Source organism: Pollicipes pollicipes, unplaced genomic scaffold (genome assembly GCF_011947565.3).
Source record: "Pollicipes pollicipes isolate AB1234 unplaced genomic scaffold, Ppol_2.1 Scaffold_7231;HRSCAF=8579_pilon_pilon_pilon, whole genome shotgun sequence".
In the NCBI taxonomy this organism is placed as follows: Eukaryota; Metazoa; Arthropoda; class Thecostraca; order Pollicipedomorpha; family Pollicipedidae; genus Pollicipes; species Pollicipes pollicipes.
This window is the reverse complement of record NW_023597034.1, coordinates 25717432-25724303: the sequence shown is the minus strand read 5'-3', so window position 1 is coordinate 25724303 and position 6872 is coordinate 25717432.

The following is a 6872-nucleotide window of genomic DNA, read 5'->3' as shown; positions in this document are numbered from 1 at the left end:
GATGATCTCCAACACGTCGAACACCGTTTTGACGCCGTGCAAATGCATGTAGCGCCCGGGCCGGTGGGTTGGCTATCATACCCTGCAGTTCCGAGCCGATAGGAGCGAATTCCATCAACTTCCTCACTGCGACGGAGCATGTGTAGCATCCACCAAAGCTGCGATAGTTCGATGCGACTCTTGCTTGTAGTGTTGAGCGAACTGTATACGGACGAGGAAGGTGCAGCGGGGCAGAGTCTGCGACCGAGGGAGGAGTAGGAGCGTCAAGTGCCACATAGGTAGCGAAAAGGTGAAAGAAAAACAGCGTGAGGGAACGGCAGGGTGCTTGGGCCCGTGGTGAAGACAGACTCAGTGCTGCTGCAGACAAGCCTCAAACCAATTGCCTGCAGCTAAACGTAGGACGAGACCCGTTGTGGACCACATAAGGGGTCCTCTGTTGTGCACCTCACCTCAGGCCAGTATGCCAAATAGGAGGTGACCTGTGAGGGCTATGGAGTTGCCAACATAGATTTGGTTTTGGCGGCTTTGGCCGTGCTTACAGATTGTTTAGAATCACTTCGTGACCGAAACCACGCCGTTTGTCGCACAGCCATCATTAAATCCTTAGCTTTTTCGCTCCATGGCGCATCGCATTTTTTTCAAAGAAAGCCACGATGGTTTGTATATATCTTTAAGGTAGTGTGGGGAAGACGCTGCCTGATGTAAGACTCACGAACGTCGCTCCGTAGCCATTCGACCTCACGTTCTTAGCAACGTGCTTCTCAGAACAAGTCATTCTCCGCTGCTCCGAGCATTGAAACACCAATCGCAGCCTACACACGGGATTCGCTGTGCGAGCTCTGTTGTCCGGGTGGCAGTTTGTCTTCGGCTTTCGCATTTCCGACCAGGCGCCGACCGTGTGTGAGGCGCCGGCCGTGCTGGAGCCGGCACGCGGCGAGGCCGTTGGAGCGTTCCCTCCCCACCGAGCGTCGACGTTAACACCAGGGGTCACGGAACCCCGCCCCAGGCGGCCTCGGCCGAGCGGTCTGCTGAACGTGGTCAGTCAGCCTGTGAACCTGCAGCTGGAGAGGTCACTCCCCGGAAGTCTGTGTGGCACGACAGTGGCCGCAATCTATAGGGACACGTGCCCCTGTGACCGCCATCGCAGAACTCCCCAATCGCCGGAAGCATTTCCGTATCGTTTTTCCACCGCACGCTAAAATGTCATCATCCATCACATTGCCTTCACCACACGGCTGACGCGGTCAATGCGATCGCCCAATCACATTATCAGCCGTTGCCGTCAGCGCCCATGGCGCCGCTGGTCCCGCGAACACGCCCACCCGCCCACCGCCCCGCCGGCGCGCGTCGGCTGCTCACGACACGCCCGCGCCCGCGCCTGCGTACGCCGGGCCGGCGTGGGCGCCCCGCCCGGTCCGGGCGGCATCGGGATTCACGCGGCGCTGCCCCGGGCCAGGCGGTGGCGTCAGCACGCGCCACGCGACACTGAAGCCGAATCGATGGCGCGCGGACGACGGCGCCGGTCGTGTCGGCGGCACACCCGCACGGCCGTCGGCGTCGACGGCACGGGACGGCGAGTGGGACGCAGTGGGGCTGGAATAGGGCGGGGTGAGCAGGATGCAGTGGGACACGCTGGAGCCGGGCTAGTGCGTGGCAGAACCCAAACAGAAGGCGGTCAGAACAAAACAGAACGGAACACGCAATGACGTCACGAACAGGATAGGACCACAGAAGGGCCCAAGCAGATGAAAGCAACGAACGTGGACGCAGATGAGACACGGCAGTGCAAATAAGAACAACAGGTTATGACAGAACGTAGGACCCGGAGGAAGCACAGCAGCGTGGGGCACGGAATGACATCACTGGTGCTCACATGACAGCATGGAACGCGGACACTACCCACGAGACAGAGTCACAGGAGACGAACACGCTCGGCCAGCTGCGCAGGGACGGGAGCCACCGGGGCGCCAACTAGAGGCAGGCGGGGGTGGCGACTGGGGTTCCTCTGATGTTACTAGCCTTGACACGGATGCATTCTAGGAACGCAAACAGCATGCTAGTCAACGCCCACTCCCTCTCAGAGTTGTTCGACATGAACGCATGTGACCGTTAGAGGTGGATACGACTTTGTATTGGATCTGGTTAGTCTGTACAACAGTACGGTGTTGGCAATCGCAGAACCTGCTGTTTTTTATGTTCGTGGCATTATCCAAGTCAGGGCTGCGTATACAAGAGCATGGAAAATTTTCCGCCCATTTTGTGTGACTTTTCGGAACACTGATTGCAGACCAAACATTGGTGTTTCATTTTTTTTAAAATGCGTAGACGAAACGTGATGCTTCCAAATAAGGGCATTGGATCTTATTGGGTTTAATACCCAAATTTTCCACTCCACGCTGAGAACAACGCGGAATGCATACGCAACATTTATCCTAGGCTATAATTCAAGGTGCTGGCGGCGGCGATACCATGACAGCCGACACTCACGAGTCGTCTCTCCTTATCTCCGCTTCCCCAACCTGAAATGTTCTGTGTTCAACACATCTTCACCTCGCTTCGTCCTTGTTTCCGTCCCAGATCCCGTCTCCCGTCAATGTCGTGCACACGTTCCCTACGATTGGTACTGCTGCGACCAGTGGCTGTGAAGGCGGAGGTCGCAAATGGTGTAAGCAGGAGTGTTCTTGAGACAGAGCCTGTAGCAGAGCCAGAGCCTGCCGAGTCTAAACAAACTTATCGGTGTTAAAGAATGTACGTTACGTACTGCAGTTGACGTTATTTTCATCCAATTTGTACCAAAACAGAGCGCGTTACGAGCACGCGACTACGTGCCTAATAAAAAGTACATCATTCAGAGCTCCACTTATCAGTGAAGATCCGTGTTAGTGCTGAAATTACTGGCCGATGATATAAGAGTAATATGTACTGTGTGTTATTTTGTCCAAGGTTACATCAAGAGCTGTGCGCATCACGACTTAACATCTACGTATTGAATGAAATAAGCCCGTTATTCGTGATCCTAATGCTCTGAAGGGCTTGGGTTAGTCACGCACTTTTTAAGAAACGAAAGGTACGTTTTACGGCAGATTTACACATAGGCATAGAACGTTTCAAAAAGTGTGGAGGGGGGGGGGCAAGCTCAGGGTGGACTTCAGGAACTTTTTCTGGACAGCGAGCCCGATGACCGGGGGGAGGGTAGGGATGGAGGTTGTTATCGCTCTTTATTCAAAGGTCGTGGCTGCTGTGCTAAATATGTATGTAGAGCTGTTTCTCACTGGTGCAAAATCCTGCCTGTTCGACTCATCTGTCATTTGGCAAATAGGGCTATCCAGCTTCCCTAGATTATTCGTCCATATTAACTTTGTCTCCGAGGCGAAATTCCACGAACGGGTAGGCATTTTGGGTCATTGATGAAGCACCTATCCCCACAGCGTAGATGCCAAAATACGGCCTGGATATGGGCTGGTGAGAATTTTTAAAGTGGATCGACGGCTCACAGTGTGACAGATTTTTCATGCGCCTTCATTTCGCTGGCTGCTTTTCAAGGGATAAGACTCGTCGCAGAATTTTAGGCGGAAACAAATTGGAGAGCTCGAAACTGCTAGAACCAATGTGACAAATGTCATAAAACTGGAGATTCTATTTTAAGAATCAAACCACATAATAAGGTTCACCTGCCATATGTCCCTTATCTGGGTCCTGCTCCTTTCCGCCGTCGGTGGCCAATGCCCTGGCCCGGGATGTCTTCGGCATGAATGACTGCAAACTGATCGTATGGCTGCTTTGTTGCATACTTTTAGATAAGCCTTACTACTACATGGTGCATGAAACATTTCTTGGACACCTACAACAGCATCTTTTCCGATGGCCTAACGGACACTTACTTGCCCATCATGCAACGCATACAACTTGATCTGCTTTTGTGCCAGCAGGGGCGTAGCCAGAGCCTTGCCAAGGTGGAACACAAGGTTGGCGAAAGCCCATCTTATGGTGATCCCCAAAATCCCCAGATACATTACACGTGACACGGTTTTCATTGTTATTTGTACCTTGTAACCAGAACAGAAACCAGGAGCTGCCGTGAGCTCCATTCTGTGTGTATTTCGAGGTCAATAAACTGTAGAAATCAGGCGTCAAACGACTGCATGAAAGAAATCACTAGCGCTTTTGATTTACAATGGTTAGTTGACTCTTTCAAAACCGATAGAATTCAGATGCTTTGTCAAAATTTTTATCCGCGTTTTACAGACATTGAGGATGTCGCGAAGGTAGATTGTATATCGATATGTTTGATCCAAGTTTGGAGATGAAAATTTGATCGCAGATCGAGTGGTCAACAATGTGTATTAACATCGCCAACTTGGCCATGACGACGACGACGACGACATTACCGTTTTCGGTCAAGGGCCGGAGGGCCATTCCGTCCCATCGCGAAATGTCTTCTAGCTATCATTCTGGTGGCACGGGGCGGGATCTCCTGGTCGATCCGGAGGCCATAAAAGGATATATAATATCACACTGTTCCCATCCCTGACACGGGAGGCCTTCTGGCCCACGCAGTTAGCCCCGGATCAGTACAGGAACCTCCATTTACGCAACAACATCCCTGATCACCGCAGTTAGTCCGATAGTTGTCACATAGACTCCAGTTCCGTGTTTTTCTGTGTTCTTCAGAGATATTGAGTTATCCTTGACTGTAGATTGTTCATGAAATGGGGTTCCTAATTTGTATTAACATGGCTAACCCATGTTCGTCTTGAAATGCTCAAGATCCTGTCAGAGCTGGTTACTGATAAGACAACTTCGTAATATGGTATTGGACACGCGCGCTCGCAAGTCATAGCAATAACGGCATCGACGCTCGGTGTTGTAGTCTCCAGGGCGTGCGGCGTTGACCTCGCGGCTGTAACATTAGGCGATGGCCGATGAACAAACGAAAAAGATGACGCATCTTAAGGGAGATAGCTGGTGAACTAGGTAAATCGATATGCATGTTTCACGTAGTGCAAAAGTAAGCCAAATGCAGCCTTAATCTGAGAAGTGGTGGCCAGTTAACATTGCTGGTCCCCCACCTTGAAAAGTGTGGGGGCCATGGCCCCCTTGGCCCCCCTGTTCCCACGTCCATGGATCTATATCAATAGCTTTGCGCACCGCACATAAATTGTTACGTTCACGACTTGCAAAGTCCGTCTTTTTGACACTAATTTTACGTAAAGACTCGTGCACGTCACGATTTTGCCTAATAAATGGCATAGATATTTGCATGTATGACTTCATTATGGTTCGTTTACACCACGTCCATTCCTGGCTTACATTCCTCGCCTCCTCCCTTAAAATGATGACTTGCTCATGAGCCTATTGTGTTAAAATATAATCCGCAATCACGCAACTCAGCACACGGAGCATATCTACATGTACGCGATGCGACTCCTCCCAGAGATAGTCCTTATGACATAACCTCACGTGTAATGTGATCTGCCCGGTGCGTAACCCGACCTCCAGCCCCGTCGCGCGCAATTACCCCCACCCGGCACGTGGCATGTCCATCCTGTCTGGCGAGTCACCTTTAAACTGGCAGTTACCGGCCAAGTTTCCGCACCTAGCCGGCGTCTGACAAATGCAGCAAAGAGGGAGAAGAGAGATGGAGACATGGTCGAGGAGGGATGGAAACAAAGGGCGCACTGCGGTGCCTCAGCTCTTCGTCGCAGCTCCTCCACTCCGATGCTGGTGGCTGCTGTGGTGGAGCACAGAGCGCGACCGCCCACTGAGAGCTCTCCCAGTCCGAGTGCTGCTCTCCGCTGAGTCCGCGCTGGTTCCGTGAGTCGTCGTCCTCCCGCTGTCCCTCTGAATGTGACGCTCTAGCCGGTTTTGTTCTGCAAGTCCTTCGTTCCATGCTCCTGCCATGAGCTAGATTCCCTGCCATTCGTGTTCATGTTCAGGTCAATTTTGCATGGGCTCTGTTGGCCCGGGACAGGCACGGGCCTCAAACAGCGAGCGCCGGTATGCCCCGTATGGTGCCTGGCCCCGAGGTTTTAGTGTTATGGGGTTTTGCTGCGCATTGATTGGCTGGGGCTCCAGCTCGAGCTCGGGCCTCGCGCTTCCCCGCGGGCGGGTGGTTACATCAGCTGGCTCAGGCTCGGACGCCGAACCCGCCCGCGGGCGGGTGGTTACATCGGCTGGCTCAGGCTCGGACGCCGAACCTGCCCGTGGGGCGGGTGGTTACATCAGCTGGCTCAGGTTCGGACACCGAACCTACCCACGGGCGGGTGGTTACATCAGCTGGCTCAGGCTCGGACGCCGAACCCGCCCGCGGGCGGGTGGTTACATCGGCTGGCTCAGGCTCGGACGCCGAACCTATTTACGGGCGGGTGGTTACATCAGCTGGCTCAGGCTCGGACGCCGAACCTATTTACGGGCGGGTGGTTACATCAGCTGGCTCAGGCTCGGACGCCGAACCTGCCCGTGGGGCGGGTGGTTACATCAGCTGGCTCAGGCTCGGACGCCGAACCTACCCACGGGCGGGTGGTTACATCGGCTGGCTCAGGCTCGGACGCCGAACCTATTTACGGGCGGGTGGTTACATCAGCTGGCTCAGGCTCGGACGCCGAACCTTCCCACGGGCGGGTGGTTACATCAGCTGGCTCAGTCTCGGACGCCGAACCTGCCCGTGGGGCGGGTGGTTACATCAGCTGGCTCAGGCTCGGACGCCGAACCTATTTACGGGCGGGTGGTTACATCAGCTGGCTCAGGCTCGGACGCCGAACCTACCCACGGGCGGGTGGTTACATCAGCTGGATCGGCTCTGGTCTGCTGCTCGGCTCTGCACGGGTCCTTTTTGGTCGTTCGCTGGCGGTCTGTCGACCCCGGTGCGGCGG